Below are 24144 nucleotides of genomic sequence, written 5' to 3' on the forward strand. Positions count from 1 at the left end.
TGTGCCCATCATACAGCCACTGTGCCCATCATATGCAGCCTCTGTGCTTATCATACAGCCTCTGTGCACAATATAAGCAGCCTGTGCCCATCATATGAAGCCTCTGTGCCCATCATACAGCCTCTGTGCACATCATATGCAGCCTGTGCCCATCATATGAAGCCTCTGTGCCTATCATACAGCCACTGTGCCCATCATATGAAGCCTCTGTGCCTATCAAACAGCCTCTGTTCCCATAATAAGCGGCCTGTGCCCATCATATAAAGCCTCTGTGCCAATCATACAGCCTCTGTGCACATCATATGCAGCCTGTGCCCATGTGTGCTGGAAGCGCTTGGGGGGGTCAGATATGTGCTGGGGGGGGTCCTTTGTAAGAGAAGACGGCCAGTGCAAGGGAGAGGACTAGGTGGGGTAGGATATGTGCAGGGGGGGGTGCTTTTGCAAGGAAGAAAGATAGTGCTAGGGGGGAGTTGTTAGATTTCAAATCTAATCCAAACTTCTAGCATTGCCTTCCCCCTCCTAACCCCTCGATCACTCCAAATATTTTCTACCTTGCCCTCCTTTTCTACCGATCTCTCCCCCTCCCTCCTCCATCTACAGAGCATAAAAAAAACTTTCTACAGACCTGATATCAGCACCAAGCCGGTTCCCCCTCCTCCTCCTCCTCCTCCTCCTCCTCCTCCTCCTCCTCCTCCTCCTCGTGTACAGAGGAGCTATGATACACTGACACTCTGCTCCTCTCTGCTGTACCAGGCTGCTGTCAGGGAGAGGGGAGACATGTCACTCTCAGTGCAGTCTGTGCGAATGATGTGTCCTGGTCTGGGACAGAAGTAAACCCGCACCTGCTGCACCCCGCCAGGATCGGCCCTGATTCCGCCTGTGACTCACACTGTCAGAAGGAGCCGGAACTACAAGGTAAACATCGGCTCCTTCTGACAGCTCCGCGGAAACACACTCAGTGGCACGGGGGGCCGGATGGAATGATTTTGCGGGCCGCAGGTTCCCCACCCCTGTGGTAGAGGATCCCCTGGGTAGGGTGACCACGTTTCCAAACTACCATTCAGGGACACCTTCCCTTCCCAAAAATCAGCTTGTGGTGTAACGAATCACAGCACAGTGATTGGACGCAAGAGGCGGGATTTATGATTTCTCCAATCACAAGCAGGGGGTGGGATTGTGCTCCTCCAGGCATTCCCGGCCAGGACAAGTACTGTCAGTGAGTAAAGTGGTGATGTGGCAGCCTTTTTTGGGGGCATCAAATTGGCCCGGGGTGTGGCTGTGTGAGTTTCATGATGAGGCTTCTTTCAGCCGCTTTACAGACACATTTTTTTTAACGCTTTCACACTAGGGCGTTTTTCAGGCGCTTTAGTGTGAAAGCACTCAGGCTTTCACATTGGGATTGCAGATGAGGCTTCTTTCAGGCGCTTTACAGGCGCTTTTTTTAACGTCAAAGAGCCTAAAAAATGCCCAAGTGTGAAAGGGGTCTAACAGTCAAAGGCTCTTTATTTACCTGGGGTCAGAGGATCACTGTATTCTTCTGTAGAGGTATAGATATTCCAGTTGGATAAATTCAAGTAGAAGCTTTCTTCTGTGCCCATAACAGAAGCAACGTTTTAATGGGTCGCTGGTGACCTCTCTTTGTGGTGCCTGGCAGTGTAAACTGAGGCAATTCTGTCATTGATTCAAATTAAATATACAGTTCATCTGGAAAGTAATCACAGCGCTTCACTTTTTCCACATTTTGTTACCACCTTATTCCAAAACGAATTAAATTAATTATTTTCCTCAAAATTCTGCAAACAATGCCCTATAATAACAATGTGAAAGAAGTTTGTTTGAAATCTTTGCAAATGTATTAAAAAAAAAATCACATGTACATAAGTATTCACAGTGTTTGCCAAGACTCTCAAAATTGAGCTCAGGTGCATCCTGTTTCCACTGATCATCCTTGAGATGTTTCTACAACTTGATTGGAGTCACCCTGTGGTAAATTCAGTTGATTAAACATAGGAATTTTTTCCGTCTGAAAAATTGAGAACCTGCTCTCTATCTATCTTTGTCCGTTGGAAATTTAGACGGAAAAAGTCAGATGGGGCATACACATGGTCGAATTATCCATCAGACTTTTTCCATCAGAAATTCCGACTGTATGTACGCGGCATAACAGAGCCCTAGATAGCATTAATCTTATTTGTTAATAACCCTGACCCCAAAATACTAGTTTGATAAGGTGGTGATATACAAAGCTTTAACCACTTAAGACCCGGACCAATATGAAGGTAAAGGACCAGACCCCTTTTTGCGATTCGGCACTGCGTCGCTTTAACTGACAATTGCGCGGTCGTGCGACGTGGCTCTCAAACAAAATTGGCGTCCTTTTTTTCCCACAAATAGAGCTTTCTTTTGGTGGTATTTGATTACCTCTCCGGTTTTTATTTTTTGCGCTATAAACAAAAATAGAGCGACAATTTTGAAAAAAATTCAAAATTTTTTACTTTTTGCTATAATAAATTTCCCCCAAAAATATATAAAAAAACTATTTTTTTCCTCAGTTTAGGCCGATACGTATTCTTCTATCTATTTTTGGTAAAAAAAATCGCAATAAGCGTTTATCGATTGGTTTGCGCAAAATTTATAGCGTTTACAAAATAGGGGATAGTTTTATTGCATTTTTATTAATATTTTTTTTTTTACTACTAATGGCAGCAATCAGCGACTTTTTTCGTGATTTCAATATTATGGCGGACACATCGGACAATTTTGACACATTTTTGGGACCATTGTCATTTTCACAGCACAGCAGAAAGTGCTGTGAAAATGACAATTGCAGTTTGGGAGTTAATCACCAGGGGGCGCTGAAGGGGTTAAGTGTGACCTCATTTGTGCTTCTAACTGAAGGGGGGCGGGGCTGGATGTGTGACGTCATTGATCGCCTTTCCCTATATCAGGGAACAGACGTTCAATGACAGCGCCACTGTGAAGAACGGGGAAGGTGTGTTTACACACACCTCTCCCCGTTCTTCAGCTCCTGTGACCAATCCCGGGACTCCGGCAGCGATCGGGGCCGCGTTCACAGAGCTTCGGACCGGGTCGCGGGCACGCGCCGTGATTTAACAATCACTTACAGGTACGTGATTGTGCCCAACCGTGCCATTCTGCCGACGTATATCGGCGTTAGGTGGTCCTTAAGTGGTTAAGTGTCCTCCAAAGATTGGCAAAATTGCTCAACCAAAAAAGATTTTTTTTTTTACCAAAAAGTACAAGAATAAACGAAAGATTATAAAAGTAACAAAAGGTGCCTTTATTTAAATAACTGGACTCTTTTGTCAATATTAATTAGGGTCTATATTAGCTCTACTCTGTAATATTGCTTGGTTATATACTGTATGGTGTATTTACTCAAGTGTTTGTGCTCTTTATTAGCATCTTACTGCTTACGCATTGGAAGGAACTAATGATGGGTTATTTCATGCTATGACTTATTCACTCATAGTGATTGACATTGATGGATTATGTCTTTATAGATAAATAATGTCTTCTTGTTTACAGACTTCTTAAATGAATATTCATACAGTATTTTATTGGTCATCCACTGTCATAGCATTTATAGCACTTTTCAATGGACCCTTCCAAGAATGTGGTGGATTATAGTTTTACTTTTTAGGGTTTTACCCTGGGGCCCCATAAACACAATCAAAAAATTGTATGAAAAATACAGATTTTTGAGCAATCGTACGATAATCTGTTAGTTAGTACAGAGCTTTCAAGAGCCGACCAGGACAGTTCATCCGATATTATTTGATCGGACAACACTTTCAATTTGTATGCAATCAGGCAGGCCCTTGCACTACATAGTTGAAGGTAAATATAAAGGAAATTGAATAAGAAAATTGTATAATGTATGGCCAGCTTTAGATTTGATAATGTCGCTACTATGTTGCCATTTGTACCTGCATGCAACTCCCCGCATTTGCTTTATTCATTTTGTGGATCTGCTTTGTTAACCCCTCCTGGCTCTTCTTGAATATTTTTACAACAGTCATCAGATCAGTAATCATCAAAAGGGAAACTCTGACATGGGGAAGCAAAGCCCTGCCTCAAGAATGATAGCCTCCTCCACAAATGACCCAGTGCAAAACAAGGCACAGTTAGGGCACTTCCACACCCAGGCGTGGGGGCGTCGGCGGCAAAGCGCCGCTAGTTTTAGTGGCGCTTTACCATCGTCTTAGGCCTCGTACAGACGGGCAAACATGTACGATGAAAACGGTCCGCCGGACCGTTTTCAGCGGACATGCCCGCCCGGAGATTTCTGTATGATGGCTGTACACACCATCATACAGAAATCCGCGCGTACACGATATGCGGCGACGAGGCCGTGCCGTCGCCGCGACGATGACGTGCGCGGCCCTGGCAGTTCAATGCTTCCACGCATGCGTCGAAGTCATTCGATGCATGCGAGGGATGGCGGCCGCTCGGACATGTACGGTAAGTCTGTACAGACGACCGAACATGTCCGACGGACAGGATTCCAGCGGGCATGTTTCTAAGCAAGTTTAGAAACATTTGCCCACTCGAAAACGGTCTGGCGGGCAAATGTACGCTGGAATCCTGTCCGCTCGGCTGTACAGACGACCGAACATGTCTGCTGAAACTGGTCCGCGGACCAGTTTCAGCAAACATGTTCGGTCGTGTGTACGGGGCCTTAGAGGCACTTTTCGCTTTTAACCCCACTAGCGGCCGAAAAAAGGGTAAAAAGCGCCCGCAAAGCGCTACTGCCATGGCGCTTTGCAGGAGCTTCTTCGGCGCTGCCCGTTAATTTCAATGGGCAGGGGTGCTTTAGGAGCGGAGGTGTATACAAATATGCTGATTGCAGGACTTTTTTTAAAGTCCCGCAAGTGCCCCGCTCCAGTGCGGAAGCCCTCTAAGGCCTTGTACACACGACCGAACATGTCCGCTAAAACTGGTCTGTCGGACCAGTTTCCGCGGACATGTCCGACCGTGTGTAGGGCCTACCGGACAGTTTCCCGGCCTAGCGGACAGGTTTCCAGCAGACAAAAGTTTCTTAGCATGCTGGAAGCCTGTCCGTCGGACATGTTCGATGGTTAGTACGACTCATCGGACATGTCCGCTGGCCTGAAATCCCACGCATGCGTCAAATTGATTTGACGCATGCGTGGAAGCATTGACCTTCCGTTTCAGAGAAAGTCAGTGTTGTCTACGTCACCGCGTTCTCTATCCGCTGGAATTTTGGTCTGATGGTGTGTGCACACATCAGCCCAAAATCTCCCAGCAGACATGTCCGATGAAAACAGTCCGCGGACCGTTTTCATCGGACATGTCTGCTCGTCTGTACAAGGCCTAAGTCAGCAATGGGGAAAGATCAGCTGCTGGAAGACCACTTTGAAAATTGGTGACTAGTTCTCTGCCCTCTGCATCCCTTTTTGGGGCAATACTTTCTACAGTATCCTGGGAGCAAATAACTCTAAAAAGTGATAATTGTATTATAAAACTGCTTTTTTCTGATAATACATTTTTGAGTCTACAACCCACTTTGCTAAGAGAAACACTGGCACTATTTATGGCACATTTTGTCTTATAGTTTCAGTTATAATTTATAACAGTGTTTGAAAATTATTAACATTTAAAAAAAAAATCTCCGCTTAGTTGTAAGTACAGTAAAAATGGGGTGATATTCAATGATTCCGACAGCTGTACTCACAGTATTGCACATATCAATACTGTTAACCTGAATAATATATATTTAAGATTTAATATCTCAAAGATATGATGTGGGTTAAATGAGAGTTCTATTGACCAGAAGTGAAAGCGTTAACATAACAATTTTTAGAGTATAGTTAGTCTATCTAATACACAACAAATATCTATAATCTTACACCAAAGGAGGAAATAGTAGGTTGAAATACAAGCAGAGATGGACTGGCCATTGGGACTACAGGGAGTTTCCCGGTGGGCCGATGGCTTAGTGGGCTGGCTTCAGTGACAGCAGGCCGCCGCCCCCCCTCTGCTCCTCTGTCTCTCCCTCGCTGCAGCGCTCATCTTCTCTCCCTCCCCGCAGTGCTCACCTGGTGGGGGAACAGAGAAGCAGGGGGAGGACCAGGGGAGCAGGGGGGGGACCAGAAGGAGCACGGGGGAGGGGACAGACAGCTGACTCAACAGCTATGGCCTGGGAGTTTCTCACTTCTGCCTAATCTTTTCCCATAATGGGGGGGGCACCGAACTGATTCTTTGCCCGGGTGAAATAATGTCTAGCTTCCCCACTGGTAATTGCCAATAAGAGTACCAGTACCAGCCGTTCTACTCTATTAAAGTAGAACGGCTAGTGGCTAGTGAAGGGGCAGAGGGGGCTTGGGTGGCTGGGGGGGGGCGGGAGTTGTCCGGCCGCCACGGGAGAGACCTGTGAAAGTGGGCCAGTCTGGATGAAGTCCAGGGCCAAATTTTTGTCCCAGTCCAGCCCTGAATACAAGTATACAGAGTATATTCATCAAACTACAAATAGCAAACGAACAAACATATGACAAGCAGGTATACCTTTAAGTGCTGGGAGATGATTTGATATTTACCTCTGATACACTCTGATTGGTAATTCTGTTAGCCCTCTCCTTCCTCCGGGCGTATCTCCTCCCAAGATTGGACAATTTCCTCTTTTCCTAATTTAGCCTAGCTCAGCCCCTCAATAGCACCTCCTCTCTTGGGTTAACGAGTTAGTGAAAATTAGTTTGAAGAGAAATTAATAAAAGCGAAGGTTGTCAACTTCTCTTGAATGGGGCACTTAACTATACATGGCAATAACCGGGGCAAATTGTCCCTTCCTGAACATATGAAAGAAATATTTTCATCATATTAAACACCCTTTACATTTTTTGGTTAGAACGGAGGAATACAAGGCATATATCTATCTAATGATTTCGGCCCGTCAAGTCTACACACTCCGATGGTATCTCTTCCTGGCCTTTGAATATTATGATAGGTAAATAGCAGAGCGTCTCCCATAACACATCTTCACCCAACATTCTTGCATGTCAAGAGGGAACTGTTAAATTGATTAGATCTTCTCAGGCAAAGCCTGTCATATATATTTACATCTAGCCAAGTTAACCCCTTACTGAAAGAATATTACATACACACTACTCTTATTTCTTATTCTAAACTATATATACATATGTATACAAATATTCCCAGTTGCTAATGCAGATTACTCATAAACTCCTCATTAAGGCAACAAATACAAATACATATAAAGAAAGAGAGGGTGTTGCGCTGTCGCTTAAAATATATATATAAGTGCCTGCAGACCATCTATTCACAACTTATACATATATTCAACTTAAAAATATGAATTTCAATAATTGTGTTCAGTGTTATCATGCAACCAGTACCTGTAAAGTGCATATAATTGCCTAAAAAGCATAAATTATCAATCCATCCATGTGCATATAATAATCAAATTCATCATAATATTAAATAGTAACAATATTAATAAATTCCAGTTCATGAATTCCATGCTGTTGAAGATTGAAAGTTGAAATTAATATTTTTAAGGTGAATTTATCTATTGCAACTACATATAAGTTGTGAATATATGGTCTTCAGGCACTTATATATATTTTAAGTGTTTAAAAATTCCCTTTTGTTGTTTGATAATAGACAAATATCCCATTTGGGCTAGCTTACCCTTAAAAATTTGATATATGAAGAATAAAGGATTTAATCTGATTTGCAATAGTGACCCAAGACAGACAATTCTGACTTTTGTAATATACGTAAAATACATGTCACGTGGCATTGTCTTGTTTTGTGACAAAAGAAGAAAATGCCCAACCTCCCAGTGTATAAAAAACACTCAGATACAAGGTAATCAAATTCAAAAGTTGCAGAGAGAGGCAGAATTACTTTAATTGCAATTACACTTTAGTTCACTCTAAATAGTTACAGTGCAACTTAAATATCTGAATTTAATGTCAAGTATACTGACATTTTGGCATTTTATTTTATGCCTGAGGTGTTCATTTACAGTGTGTACTTGTGATGCAAGGAGGCTTAATCTATTCAATAGCTTTTCGTATTGAGATCTGTCCTTTCAAAGTCATACTCACAGGAACAGAGGTCAATAACTGTTTAGTTAGGTGTAAAAAAGAGACAAAATAAAGGGAGTGCCAGATTCTCATGCCGCAAGTGCTTTGTTTGCAACAGCTTATTGACTAATGCCCTGTACACACGATCGGTTCGTCTGATGAAAACGGACCGATGCACGGTTTTCATCGGACGAACCAATCGTGTGTGGGCCCCATCGTTTTTTTTCCCATCGGTGAAAAAAAAATAGAACCTGTTTTAAATTTTTCTTATGGTTAAAAATACGATAGAAAAAACTGATCGTCTGTGGGGAAATTCATCGGTCAAAAATCCACGCAAGCTTAGAATCAAGTCAACGCATGCTCGGAAGTATTGAACTTAATTTTCCTCGGCACGTCGTAGTGTTTTACGCCCCTGCGTTGGACACGATCAGATTTTTAACCAATGGTGTGTAGGCAAGACTGATGAAAGTCAGCTTCATCGGATATCTGATGAAAAAATCCATCGGTCCGTTTTCATCAGACGAACCAATCGTGTGTACAGGGCATAAGACTTTGTCTTAGCATACATACATTTGACCCCTAAATTAAAACGTGGGCAATGACAGTAATCAAGTGGAAGTAAAGGCTGCCACACACAGCTCATGTTAGGGTCGATTCCAGCTGAATCAACCAAAACTTTAGCCACGGTTATCCCTGTTGACACCACCTGCCTCAGCAAAGGTCAACAATGTTGAAGGGGCCAGGTCGAAAATTGGCCGAACAGTGCCTTCATCCAATCAGATTTAGGTAATGTTTGGGCAGAATACAATAGTTGGCAGGGGAGATTCGAAACTGGTATTTGTATGGCCAGCTTAACACTCAACATTTTTCAGTAGTGTGTTTGAATGTTTTGTAGCAGAGGGTTTCACTCAGTCCAAGCAATATGGAACAATCTTTGTAAGACAGAAATTTAAATTACAGCACCACAGCTCCTTTAATAGTCCTGTGAAAGAACCATATTATTGTGTCCAAGGAGATTTATTTATATTTTTGCCCTTCAGAAGCATCGGGCTTAGTATGCAGTCCTGATACTACTCTTCTTCTGCTGCTTACTGCATTTACAAATTGTTTTACATTGGGGGCCACTGACTACAGGTGAAAACAAAGGCTCACACTGCCTGACAGTTTACCAGGAGACTACCATTTTGGATTAGGTGCATGCACACAATCAGCAGCTTTTATGTGCCACCAATGTTTAGCATGTAAATATACTATTAACATAATTTGAGGCATAAGTGTGTAGCCTATTTTAAAATGTTAACAAAACATATATACTTTATTTATTTACTTATTTTCCCTGATCAAAAACTAAAATAAGCACTATAATCCTTGTAGTGGTAGGGGCTTAAGGGGCATGGTTAAAAAAAACTTCTTGTACCCAAAATATATTCTGAGATTGCTATGCCACAAGTAAGGGTCTCACAGACATGTATAAACCTCAGCACAATCATTTAAAAAAAACTCTTACATTACATATGATTTTGTGTTCACTTGTGTGATGGGTGAACCCCCAGGTTCAGAGTGGTTAGCTAGACAATAATGTAAAAAGTTAATTCTCTGCACTGCTGTTTCTCTTTTCCTTGACAACCTCTAGCCACACAACTGGTCCTTATAGTGTACTAACCCTGCCAAAGCTATCCTGTTACCTGTCATTGTTTTAGACATACTTTTCTGTTAATATCATTGACAGTATTGTCACAGTTGAAACTGTCAGGTGTGACAGAAAAAGGCTGTTGAGGAAGACCCATTAAAATTTGACTATGAGTTCCCATGATCTGTAGTTATGCTCTGAACAGTATCACAGAAGGAAGGAATACCCGAAAAACAAGTCAACTGAGATACTATTAAATATTTCCCAGCTAAGGTAAAAAAGACTTTTACAAGGATACAGACCTGTTACACTTTCTGAATATTTAATAAAGTTTGACACCTGAGTACAAGAAATCCAACACCATACACCAGGAAGGAAGTATAGATTGTGCAGTTGTAAGAAATACTTTGATGGTTCAACCAAAAAGATAATACACCAATTTAGTAATAGTCAAAGACCACTGAGGCTTAGGCCTCGTACACACCAGCGGATCTGTCCGCTGCCGGATTTCTGTCTGATGGTTGTACACACCATCAGACAGAAATCCGCGCGGACACGATACGCGGTGACGTGGCCGCGCCGATGACGCGGCGACGTGCGCGGCCCTGGAAGGTCAATGCTTCCACGCATGCGTCAAATCACTTTGACGCATGCGAGGGCTTTCGGCCGATCGGACATGTCCGGTGAGTCTGTACAGACGACCGAACATGTCTGACGGACAGGCTTCCAGTGGACATGTTTCTAAGCATGCTAAGAAACATTTGTCCGCTGGAAACTGTCCGATCCGCCGGACAATTGTCCGGTCATCCGTACACACGACCGAACATGTCTGCAGAAACTGGTCCGTCGGACCAGTTTCAGCGGACATGTTCGGTCATGTGTACGGGGCCTTAGAGATGAAGTTAGTATACAGCATGGTATTCTTTTTTATTTATTTTTTCTTTTTTTAAAGTGTATTTTGTGCGTGTACTCGAGAGAGGAGCTGGACTGCAGGAGTTGGGAGTAGGCAGGCCTCCCCCAGAGGCAATCTGCCACCTTTCTCCATGCCCCGGGTGGCAATGGCGGGTGTGTGAGGGGGTCCTCCCACACAGCCCGCCCTACCTGCTCCGCTTTGAAGCCCAACGGGGCAGAGGGACTCCCTATAAGGGAGTGAGAGGATTAGCCCGCTCAACCAGCCCCATTAGTCCTTCGCCTCTCTTTAGAGACCGCGTGGTCAATGTGCGTGTGTTAACCCAATTTAGAGTGCGTGTGTAGGTGTGGTGGTTTTTGTGGGAGGGGGGTGGGCGTACTAAGCACAGGCTTACCTTGCATAGCACACCCACCGGGAGACGGGCTGAGACCACCAAACTCAATTCACATGAAGCCGAGACCGGGATCCGAACCTCTAGCTGCAGAGGTGAATGGCTTGTCAGCGCAGTGCCAATCGCGTTGAGCCACCGCAGCTCCCTGGACAGCATGGTATTCTGTATAAAGGCCCCAATTTCTGAGGGCATACTTTTGGGTATAATGACACCATGGTCAGCTAATTTACGCCACCTTGAATTAATTGATTGCATACATTGATTCATGCGTTCGGAAGGACGTACTATTTTAACTACAAATTGGTCCACTCCAGGCAGAATTGCAGCAATATAGAACTGTAATGCCTCCAATAGAAATTTATTCTCCATACCAGGCAAAGTAAGTAAGTAAGTGCCCTCCTGTGACCCAGAAGATAAGTATAGCCAAAAAGCTTTCGCCTTGCTTTCCTTTTAGCCCCATATCACAGGCAATGCGAAAATACCGTAAAATAGCCAAGACACTTTAACAAGTCATAAAAAAAGCCCACAAGAATGGCAACGAAAGGCATTTATTTTGAACAAAATATACTAAAAGTTTACCAGTAAAATATGAAAATACAAATCTTTCCAACAGCTCAAAAGCTTCTGCTTCCATAATCCTAAGGGCTTTTTCACAGTGACCTGCATTTTTTTCATGTACTGGATAACTGCCGGTCACCTGAAAAATGACAACGTTAAAAACGTCGTGAAAAAATAGAGCATGTTCGAAAAAAAATTGCCCGTTTTCAGAACCCAAAAAATGCTCTGAAGCCCACACACAATCGTTTTTAATGACATTAAAAAAAATACTTTTTTTAGAACCGAAAAACGTGTGTGTGTACGCGCATTAGTCCATTCATTCTCCTTCCAGCTCTCTAACTGAGAAATGGGCAGAAAGCTGGGGGGAGAGTGTGCAGGAACCAGTGGTGGCTGGTGCTCCATTTTTTTTTTTTAAGGGGGGGTGGAAAACAAACAAAAATATAAGTGAACTAAATATCCCTGTTTTTCAATGCATAGTTTGCTGCTTGGAAGGGTGTAGCAGTGTGCAGAGGGTCCATCCAGTCACTGGCAGGAACCTTACACGGAGCCCACAATGTACCCACGATGTACTGGCTTTATAGGAGTCTCGCTTTTATTGTTGAAACGTTTTCATTTTTTTTCATATACTGTATACTACTGTGCAAAAGTTTTAGGCAGGTGTGAAATACAGCTGTAAATTAAGAAGTATTCTAAAATAGAAGTGTTAATAGTTTTTTTTATCAATTAACAAAATGGAAAGTAAATGATCAGAAGAGAAATCTTTGCCTTCAATCCAGCATCAATTCTTGGCACAGCTTTTGAAGGAGCTTGGCAGGTAGGTTGTTCCAAACATCTTGGGGGACTAACCACAGATCTTCTGTGGATGTAGGCTGCCTCAAATCCTTCTGTCTCTTTATGTAATCCCAGACAGACTCAATGATGTTGAGATCGGGGTTCTGTGTGGGCCAGACCTTCTGTATTTTTGGGGTCATTGTCCTGCTGCAAAATAAATTTAGGCCAATCACATGTTTCCCTCATGGTATGGCTTGATGGATAAGTATCTGCCTGTATTTCTTAGCATTGAAGACAGCTTTGATCCTCATTATTGTACTGCTCTACAGCCCTTTGGCAAAAAAAGTGCCTCCCAGTACACTCAAATACTTAAAACTTTGACTCATCGTTCCAGAGCACCTGCTGCCATTCTTCTGCACCCCAGTTCCTATGTTTCCGCACTCAGATGAATGGCACATCGGAGGTATGGTGACAATTCTTCAATGAAACATCATATACTTTACTGTATGTAATTTTTTATTTTTCCTTTAGTACCATTTTAAGTGAGTGAATAATGTATAAGGCCCCGTACACACGACCGAGGAACTCGATGTGTCAAACACATCGAGTTCCTCGTCGAGTTCAGTGTGGAAGCCGCCGAGGAACTCGGCGGGCCGACTTTTCCCATTGACTAACGAGAAAATAGAGAACATGTTCTCTTTTCGGCCCGACGAGTTCCTCGTCGGCTTCCTCGCTGAAAAGTGTACACACGACCGAGTTTCTCGCCAGAATCTAGCTCCGACCGAGTTTCTGGCTGAATTCTGCCGAGAAACTCGGTCGTGTGTACGGGGCCTTACTTTACTCACCATAATCTTAAAGGCTTTTTCACACCGTTCGTAGTGACCTGCATTTTTCATGCACTGGATAAATGCCGGTCACCACTAGGAAACATGTGCCTGGTTCATATCGCAATGCTGGTGCCTGCATTTTTCCGCACTGCACTGAATGGCACCTCATGTCACCACACAGTAACACAACACAATGCGCTACCGTGCCCCTCCTGTGGCAGCAGACTCTTTAATGGTTCCTTCAATTTCCCTGTAATGGGTGGTGTTACTTTGCCCCCTTGATATCACTTGTCTGCTGTCCTGACTCATGACCTTGGATCTCCCCCGTCTCTCCTGAATTTGATGTTGTCCCTCCACTGTTTTCATTATTAGCTGATACTTTCTTCCCTGTTTTTTTTACGATGCTATCTGGAAATATTTCTACAATATTGTATCCTTTATTTTGGTTGTATGATAAAACTTTTCAATAAAAATTATTGAAACAGAAAATGTGGATGGGGAAATAGGGTAATTTTTTATTCATCCAACCCACTGGATGAACCATGTATTTCTAAGGCTACATTTATGCTATATTAATGCCTGTACTGCTGTATTTAGCTTTTCTAAACTCAGGAGAAGTTATCTTACTATTCCCTGCACTCAAATGTTCTTGATTTAAAGTGTATTTTGCCCTTATACACATGACCGGTTTTCCCGACGAGAAAACTGCCATTTTTTCGATTGGTCGGGAAAACCGGTTGTGTGTATGCTCCATAGCAGTTTTCCCGATGAGAAAACTGCCCGCAAAAAAACTTGAACCTGCTCTATTTTTTCCCGTCGTGTTTCCCATCAGTGTTTTTCTCGTCGCGAAAACCGCTCGTGTGTATGCTTTTCCGAGGAGAAAAAAAAAACGTGCATTCTCAGAATTAAGTATGAGACAGGAGCACTTGTTCTGGTAAAACTAGCGTTCGTAATGGAGGTGGAGCCCAAAGGGTGGCGTCATTTGAATGGAACGTCCCCTTTATAGTGCCGTCGTACGTGTTGGACGTCACCGCGCCTGTTTTTTTGACGTCTGAGTTTTGGCATGTGAAGAAAACCGGACGTAAAAAAAAAAAAATGAAAACCGGACGTGTGTACAGGGCATTAGGCTTAGTTTACATGACTTCGGAGTTTTCAATTGGATCCCGAATAGGATACAGAATTCTATTTTCTGTAAACACAGCTAAATTGACCTCACCTAAATGCTGAGTTTAAATGACAGCATTAAAAAATCATTATGTGCATTTTAGATACCTTAAGGCCAGGTTCACATATGTGCGGCTGTGGGTTTATGCCTTCCAGTGTGTGTCTGTTCGCCCGTTCAGAGGCAAAACGGGTCAGAATTTGTGCCAGAATTTGCATCTGAATCAGACCCAAACACGCACCGGAAACCCGCATCCATATGTGTAAACCCAGCCTTAGGCTAGATTCACACCTATGGATTTTTAGTGCTTTTTTCATTTTGTAGATTTGCACTACAGAACGTATTCCATAGGAAACCATGTTAAATAGCCTTAGACATGATGATGAAAAAATCATGCTTAGAGCATGCAGTTTCCTATGTAGGTCAGCAGATGGCAGGCATGCATAACAGCATGCCTTACCCGAGCACAGAATATTTCTAGTGCAACAAGGACTGAAGACTGCTAGCAAGCAATGAGAGGGTTACACACAAATCTGTATTTTTTTAACTCCTAAGAATTCATTACCATTTCACACTGCTGTGCTGTGGTTTGGCTGCAGCACACATGTACCCATGGTGTTCATGCTGGGTACCTGTGGTTTCCCATAGACTTTCTATTTTATCCTGCGTTTTGTGGCACATTTTCTGAAAGCACACCAAACGTCCCGTAGGCTGCATCTTTGGTGCAGTTTCAGGAAGTGTGTCAAAAATGTGGGACATAATAGAAAGTCTATTGTGGATAACCTGCATTAAAACTGTAATGTAGCCAAACCACAGTGCAGCAGTGTGAAAGCAGTCTTAAGCCTCGTACACACGGTCGGACAAACAAACTTTTCCGTGGATTTTTGTCCGAAGGGAATTGGCCGGGCACACCCATAGCATACACACGCTCAGACTTTTCTGCAAACTTTCCGAAAACTTTTCCAAAATCACATGTTTTTTCTGCTCTTTTCTGCTCTTTACCGCCACCCTTTGGTCAACTTCTGCTATTGTTGGTTGATTTTAACATTGGTTCTGGGCATGCGTATTTGCACTTTGTACAAAAGTCAGATGGCTTGCTTTACACACGGTCGGACTTGGCACCATCGGACTTTTTTTTTATATTTAGATTTTTTTATTTTTATTAAAAGACTTATCTCAACTGTGTCTGTGTGGTTTTTAACATTTTCACACCTTTTCTTTTGTGAAATGGTTACCAATTCACATAGGGGAGGCCGGAATCTGGGGGTCCCCTTTGTTAAATGGGGCTTCCAGATTTCGATAAGCCCCCTGCCCGCAGACCCCCACAACCACCGGGCAAGGGCAGCGATGGACTGGCCATCGGGACTACCGGGAGATTCCCGGTGGGCCGATGGCTCAGTGGGCTGGTCGGAGGTCTGCTGTAATCTACCCGTCAATCGCCGTCAGTTGGCGCCTGATGGGTAGATCGAAATTTAGATGCAGAGTAGCGCAGGAACTTATGGCGTGGCCCGGCGTGGCCCGGCAGTCATGCTGCACCCCGGCGGCCCCTCCTCTCTTCTCGTCCATCCTCATTTGCTTGCGACATCATCTGGGATGGACGAGAAGAGAGGAGGGGCCGCCGGGGTGCAGCGTGACTGCCGTGCCGCGCCATCAGTGCCGTGACATGAGAGAGAACTTGTTAGACACGCTTCCTGCGCTACTCTGCATGTTGGCTGGTAAACAATGTGCTATGTGCCCTGCACTGATGTGCTATCTGCCCCATGTCCTGATGTGCCCTCATGTGCTATATGCCCTGTGCCCCATGCCCTGATGTGGTATGTGCCCCATGCCCTGATGTGCTATGTGCCCTGATGTGCTATGTGCCCCGATGTGCTATGTGCCCCATGCCCTGATGTGCTATGTGCCCCATGCCCTGATGTGCTATGTGTCCCATGCCCTGATGGGCTATGTGCCCTGATGTGCTATGTGCCCTGTGCCTTGATGTGCTATGTGCCTCGATGTGCTATGTGCCCCATGCCCTGATGTGCTATGTGCCCCATGCCCTGATGTGCTATGTGCCCCATGCCCTTGTGTGCTTTGTGCCCTGATGTGCTGTGCGCCCTGGTGTGTTGTGCGCCCTGATCTGCTGTACGCCCTATGCCCTGATGTGCTATGTGCCCTGATGTTCTATGTGCCCCATGCCCTGATGTGCTATGTGCCCAATGCCCTGATGTGCTATGTGCCCTGATGTGCTATGTGCCCTGATGTGCTGTGTGCCCTGTGCCTTGATGTGCTATGTGCCCCGTGCCCTGATGTGCTATGTGCCCCATGCCCTGATGTGCTATGTGCCCTGATGTGATCTCATGTGCCCCATGCCCTGATGTGCTATGTGCCCCGTGCACTGATGTGCTATGTGCATTGATGTGATCTCATGTGCCCCGTGTCCGATGTGCTGTGCCTCAATGTGGTGTGCCCTGATGTGCTGTGATGGACCCTGATGTGCTACGCACTGTACTGTGATGTGCCCTGATGTGCTGAGCTCTGTACCGTGCCCTGATGTGCACTGTACCCTGATGTGTTGTGCCATGGGCCGGTCTGGATGAAGTCCAGGGCCACATTGTTGTCCCAGTCCAGCCCTGGGCATAGGTTGTGGGAATGAGGCCCTTGTCCCCATCAACATGGGGACATCCTCCCCATGTTGAGGACATGTGGCCTGGTATGGTTCAGGAGGGGGGCACTCTCTTGTCCCCCCTCTTTTCCTGCGGCCTTCCAGGTTGCGTGCTCGGATAAGGGTCTGCTATGGATTTTTGGTGGGAACCCCACGCCATTTTTTTTAAATGGCGTGGGGTTCTCCTTAATATGCATACCAGACCTGAAGGGCCTGATATGGAATTTGGGGGGACCCCCACGCTTTTTTTTTGGTTCAGGGATTTTTCATGTTCGTGTCCCATAGACTTTAACATTGTTCGTGTGTTCAAACAATTTTTTTGCCTGTTCGCTGATGTTCTGATGTTCGGCTCATCCCTAACCAGTACTTTAGATTTAAAGTGGAATTCTGGCTAAACACTTGACTAGCCTTGAAAACTGTCCCCCCCCCCCTTCTAACACCCATGCTGACTAACCTGTTTAAGAAAGATGTTAAAGGGGTTGTAAAGGTAAAAAAAAAATCACTTTAAGGTGAAAAAACTTTGGACCAAATTCTCAAAAGAGATACGCGGACTTAACTAAAGTTTTCTAAATTTACACGGCGCGTATCTTTGCGCCCGATCTTCAAAACGAGTTAAGCCTAGATTTCCGGATTTTCCGTCCTACCTAAAATAACTACACCTGCGCATCCCCGGACGCAAATTACGCTAGTCACGCCGCTGTTTTTGATAGGCAAAGATGCAAATGAGGGAGATAGGGCGATCCACAAAATTAAGTGTGTGCGCCGTAGATTACGCCCTGTGCGCACCTGTTAGTTTCCCTGGGCAAATTTACACATTATAAAAGCAGACCTAATTTTACACATGCCGTGTAAGGGTCTGCTCAAGCAACTGAATAGAGGTAGAGCTGACAACACATCTCTGCAGGACAACAATCTGACTGCCAAAATGCCCGGCACATCAATGATTGTAACGGCACTCGCCACTTTACAGGCACAAAGAAGGAGGAGGGCACAGAGGAGGAGGATGCGGGCACAGGAGAGGGTTTACCGCCCACGGCGCGATCTGTTTGCCATGCCTGATTATGAGGTGTATGGCAACTTCAGATTTGACAGGGAAGCCATCCTGGAGCTCACCCAAATACTTCAGGAGGATCTCACCACCCCAACCCAATGATCCCATGCCCTGCCACCTCTACAAAAAGTTATGGCAACCCTTCATTTTTTGGCCACTGGGTCTTTCCAGCGTGCATCTGGAGGTCTGGCTGGGATGGTGCAGTCGACAATGAGCCGATGTGTCCATCAGGTGGTCCCTGCCATACTGCGGCGCATGGGCAACCAGTTTGAAAAGCCCACCCAGGAGGAGCAGCGTCTGCAAGCCATGACTGACTTCTACAACATTGGTGGCTTCCCACGGACCATCGGGGCGATAGACTGCACCCATGTGGCACTACAGCCCCCCCATGAAACTGAGCACCTCTTCAGGAACAGAAAAGGCTGGCATTCGATCAACGTCCAAGCTATTGTAGATGCTCATGGCCTCATCTGGCACGTTTGTGCCAAATTTCCAGGGTCATGCCACGACAGTTTCATTCTCCGGCAGACCAAGATCTACCAAGACTTGGAGCAGAATGTGTATGGAGACAGCTGGCTGATTGGTGAGTGACATTGGTGTCAGGTATGCCCCCCCCCATGATGCAGACATCACAAGGGGCACATGCATGACTAATATCCTCCTGTCTTTTCCCTTACAGGTGACTCTGGATATGCCTTGGGACCCCACCTAATGACACCATTTAGGAACCCCCAAACACCAGGAGAACACAAATATAATGAGGTGCACATTCGCACCCGGTCAATTGTAGAGCGGACATTCGGGCTTCTCAAGTCCCGCTTCAGATGCCTTGACAAGACTGGGGGTACACTCTTGTATTCCCCAGACTTTGTCTGTCAAATAATTGGGGCATGTTGCATACTACACAATTTTGCAATGAGAAGGGGCCTGCATATTGAGTTATGTCCTGACCTGACCCCCCACCCAGGCAATCCCCCCCCCCCCAGCCACCTCTACCCGGTCTGCTGAGGGCACAGCAATAAGGAGACGACTTGCTGAAGGCATCTTTTCCCAGTAAATGGACCTTCATTATCTCACTTTATTGTTTGGTTTTACACCATAAACGCACAGATATGTGACATTTAAAATGTTTCTTTGCACAGTAAATGCACATTAATTATATGACAATGAGAATGTCTTTTTTCACAGAAAACGCACATTAATTATCTCACAATGAGAATGCATGAATGCACACCACTGTGGTCCCTAGCACAGACACATCACATGCACATCGAATTGGATTAGATCCAAGTCCCCCCCCCCCCCCCTTTGGTACTTGGGAGCAGTAACGCCCCGCCACGGCTCCAATTATGTCACTGTGCATTCATACACCATTCAGGAACCTGGGATGACTTCTCCCTGGTCCTGGGGATCCCTACTCCACCAAAACTGAGGGTGACACCCTTATGTTATCAGGAATGCCACCCCCCCCACATTCACACATCATTCACACACATAAACCAAATCATAAGTACAGTATAATAAAAAAAAAAGTACCCCTGCAACTTAGTGATGTTGCCGAGTGCTCCTTCTGGGCTGACCACGGCCACGGCCACGGCCACGGCCAACTGGAGGATCTTCACGGGGGGGGGGGTCTGTGCAGGGGAGGGAGTATCTTCACGGGGGGGGTCTGTGCAGGGGAAGAAGGAGCCTCCCCTGGTGTCTGTCCTCCTGCTGGCCTGCCCTCCAAGGCCACGGCTATCCTTGTCAGACAGGCAGTGATGTCAGCCGTATTAGCCTGGCCAGCCCGGGTATTGTCCTGCACAGCCCGGGTATTGGCCTGCACAGCCTGGGTCAGGGCAGTCACCTCCTGGGCCACGCCTGTTGTGGCGTTCTTCAGGTCCCACAAACAGGTGATGACCCCCACTGAGTTGGTGGCCACATCACCCAGTGAATCCCTCATTAAACCCAGGCTGTGCTCCACCTTGGTCATTGTTTTTTTAATTTCACCCAGACTGCGGGTCTGCCGGGCATTGTCCCTCAGCAGACTGACCGGCAGACGCTCAAACCCCCCCCCCTGGTTTCCGGGGTCGGCCTCCTACTTGCCCCTGAGGCTTGTGGCCTTGGAGGAGGGGTTGGAGTGACCCATGGGGGCTGCTGCATGTTGGAGGAGGGTTGGGAGGGGCCACCCCTGATGGTGGCCTGACTGCTGGGAGCCTCTGGGGTACCCTCAGGGGATGACTCAAAGGTCCTATCTTGGCCCATCAGGATTTGCCGGCCAATAACAATATTTTCATCTTCCTCCCCCTCATCCTCCTCCCACTCAACATCCAAATTAGGGGAGTTGTGGGCACTCCCCTCCCATGGCGAATCCTGCCCTTCTTGGGACTCAGCATCAGCCTGTCTTGGGGGTGGTGCAGCAGCCTGCCCTGATGGGCCAGCAACCTCCTGCCCTGATGGGGCAGCAACCTCCTGCCCTGATGGGGCTGCCACCTCCTGCCCTGATGGGGCTGCCACCTCCTGGGCTGATGGGGCTGCCACCTCCTGGGCTGATGGGGCTGCCACCTCCTGGGCTGATGACCCAGCAACCTCCTGGGCTGATGGGGCTGCCACCTCCTGGCCATCTGGGGAGGACACAAAACAATCACAGGTTGGTGGATCCACACACTTGGCACATCTTCCCTTCCCCCACCCACACATGCTAATCACCAGATAGAAAAAATAAAAAACTTACCTGTCCTCACAGGAGCATCAGAGTCAAAGCCAGGCAGGCCCACCACCTGCTGTGGGTGGAAACACTGGGCCACTGCCCATTCCTCCTCACTCATCCTGACTGGGCAGGGTCCCCCTCCTCCAGTGCCCCTGGTATGGGCATGCAGCGTTGCCAGCTTGTTGCGGGACACGCTCTTTAAATCGTTTATTTTTTTTTGGATTCCAGCGATGGTCCTGGTCTCCCCCCCCCCCCCCCCGACGCATTGATCCGATCGGTGATCTTTTTAAGGATCTCCTTCCTCCTGGCCGGGGTGGTGTTCTGGCTCTCAGGGCCATGTAGAAAACAACCATATTTTATGATGCCCTGAGCAAGAATATGCTTCTCTGCCACTGAAAAATTTAGCTTCCTGCGCTTGGTGGCCATCACAGACACCACCCAGCAACAGGAAACTCACCCAAAAGACAATCAACAATACACACACAACAAAGAAAAAAAATCACAGCAAAAAAAAAAAAAAACACAAACAGACAGCTACTATAAATTAAAAAAAAAAACAGGCAAAAAAGGGAAACAAAAAACAATCACACACCAAAAAACAAACACTTATCAAAAACAAACAGGCAAAAAATCAAAACAAATAACAAATTATCAAAAACAAACACCAACTATACTCTACAACTCCTCAACAACTTTTCTCACAAACAAATCTTACCAACAAACACTAACAAAAGTTCAAAGCAGAAGCAACTTGCTTTAGGAAGGGAACACAGGGAAATACTTTTGCAAGGGAAGTGTGTTTGACTGGGGCTATTTAGACACAGGGCGATCCTCAAACTAAGTACGCTTGGCCTTTTACCTATCTCACTGATTGCGATGAGCAAAGTTCTGCACATGCCCAGTGAGGTCCAGATTCGTGCGCGCATGCGCAGTACGGCCGGCCCTTCATTTGCATGGGGTCACGGCTCATTACAATGAAGCACGCCCACTTCCTTCCCACTTGCCATAACCACGCCTTACGCCTCGGAATTTAGGTTACGGATGGCGCAATTGTGTGCGCAAATGCGCTGTGGATACGGCACTTACGACACCAACTTAGGGCGCCGTAACTTAAATGACATAAGTTAGATAATACTAAATTTGCACAGCTTTTTGAGAATTTGGCCCTTTATACTTACCTGACCCCTTGAAAGTGGCGCGTTCGGCCCCGACATCCTCTTCGCCGCTCAGTCTGCCCGTTGATTGGCTAGAGCGGATGGATTGAAAGCAGCGCAGCCATTGGCTGGCGCTGCTGTCAATCACATCCAATGTCGAGGGGCGGGGCCGAGTGATACAGTGAGCGGCTATGTATCACGGGAGCGCACCCGCAAGGACTCCACACAATGCGAGGGAGCTCGCATGACTGTGTGGAGTTCTTGCGGGGAGGACCAGAGAAAGCCACGAGGGACCCCAGAAGACGTGGATCGGGGCCACTCTGTGCAAAACGAGCTGCACAGTGGAGGTAAGTATAACATATTTGTTATTTAAAAAAAAAAAATCCTTTACAACCCCTTTAATACTTACCTGTTTTCAGACCATTCTGGTCCAGTCATGGGGAAGATCTCTACTGGGTGAGAACTGTATTGGAGAGATATCTGAACTGGTTAAGAGCTGTATTGTGAATAGCGGTACTGGGCGAGATCTGTACTAATGAGAGCTGTACTGGGCACAGCTGTACTGGGAATGATCTAAAATGGGGGACAGCTGTAGTGGGGAGGGGGGGCAGTTTTACTAGGAGAGATGTACTGGGGTCAGGGCCGTTGCAAGGATTTTTTACACCCTAGGCGAAACCTAATTTTGCCGCCCCCTCTGGGTCCGCACCTGACTCCACCCCCTTTGCCAGTGTTAAATGGTTTGATCCAACCCTCTAACTGCTACATCTGCAAGATAGCTTGTTCTTTTTAAAAAAACAACAGACTTACTAGCAGGATCACCAGGTAAATATAAAAGAGAAAACCTAAAAAACAAAAAACAAAACTAATGCAGCCACCCATCTCAGAATTGGTAAGCTGCAGTATAATAAATATTTTGCTTTGCTTTAATACCACTGTGTGAGGATGAAGTTAATCAAGTAATTCTGTTATACATCAATGTATAGGCAGATGATGGTAAGGAAGGAGTTAAAACAGGAGATAAACAGACTGGAGTAAAGCTACTTCCAGTGCTGGCAAGGAAAGAGAGAGCGAGGGGGGTCAGGGAGAGAGAGATGGGGTGGGTGTCAGGCAGAGAGAGAGGGGATCAGGAAGAGAGAGGGGGGTCAGGGAGAGAGGGGGGTCATGGAGAAAGGGGGGTCAGGGAGAGAGAGGGGGATCAGGGAGAGAGACAGGGGGGGTCGGGGAGAAAGGAGGGTCAGGGAGAGAGAGAGAAGGGAGCAGAGGCTGGTCAGTGAAAGAGCTCACTCACTTGGAATGGTCCCCAGGGGCTCACTGGTTCATTCAGCAGTCTTTGGGTGTGGCTGTTGGCTGCTTGTTTTTAATCTTTACAGACAGAGTGCACAGGAGGGACGGGACTCGTGAGAAGTGTGTATGTGTAGCTGTTCAGGCAGACATGCTGGAGGTGGATTGGATAGAGCACACATGAAGGGGGGGGACTCGTAAGAAATGTGAAGCTGCTCGGGGCAGACATGCTGGAGGTGGATTGGACGGAGAACACAAGAGGGGCGGGACTTGGTAGAAGTGTGTAGGGAGGGATTTCTGGACACACACCAGAGTGGAGAGTGCCCTGCTGGGGGGCGCTGGGTGGTTTCTGGACACATGATGTCAGAGCGAAGAGCTGGGGGGCGTTGTTGCTTGACACATTTTAGAGCGGCCTGGTAGATAGTTGCAAGCTCTGCGTACAGTGCAGGAGTAGAATAACCAGCGGCCGGGCACCCTAGGCGGTTGCCTAGTCCGCCTTGTTGGTAGCACCAGCCCTGACTGGGTTAGATCTTTACTGGGGGGAGAGTTGTACCTGAATTCTGCACTTTGTGCATTATGTACCCCTGACTCCGACTTCTGTAATCCTGTGTGGTAATCTATCCCAACCCCTGCACTGTGTAAGTTATGCACTCCTGAGCCATGCACTATGCTGTGTATTTTGCACTTTTGATCACTGCACTTTGTTTATTGGGCTGTATATGACATACTCCTGACTGCTGCATTCTAATGCCGCGTACACATGACCGTTTTTTGGGTTGTAAAAAATTACGTTTTTTTTTTTATGTCATTAAAAACGATCGTGTGTAGGCTCCAGAGCATTTATTTACAATGTAAAAAATGGGCATTAAAAATTTCGAACATGCTCTAATTTTTCACATTGTTTTTAACGTGGTCGTTAACGTTGTAAAAAATTATCGTGTGTGGGCTTTAATGACGTGAAAAAAACGTGCATGCTCAGA

General features: G+C 46.0%; 1 protein-coding gene across 1 annotated transcript in view; it reads right to left on the minus strand.

Moving 5' to 3' along the window:
* Positions 1 to 23339, minus strand: part of LOC120912727 (phospholipid-transporting ATPase IK-like) — a 273043-nt gene extending 249704 nt beyond the window's left edge. Inside the window, exon 1 of the mRNA XM_040322637.1 lies at positions 23172 to 23339. The gene's annotated coding sequence lies outside the window, so the exon portion shown is untranslated. The remainder of the gene's footprint in view (positions 1 to 23171) is intronic.
* Positions 23340 to 24144: the final 805 nt, after the last annotated feature.

Source organism: Rana temporaria, chromosome 1, assembly GCF_905171775.1.
Source record: "Rana temporaria chromosome 1, aRanTem1.1, whole genome shotgun sequence".
Classification (NCBI taxonomy): domain Eukaryota; kingdom Metazoa; phylum Chordata; class Amphibia; order Anura; family Ranidae; genus Rana; species Rana temporaria.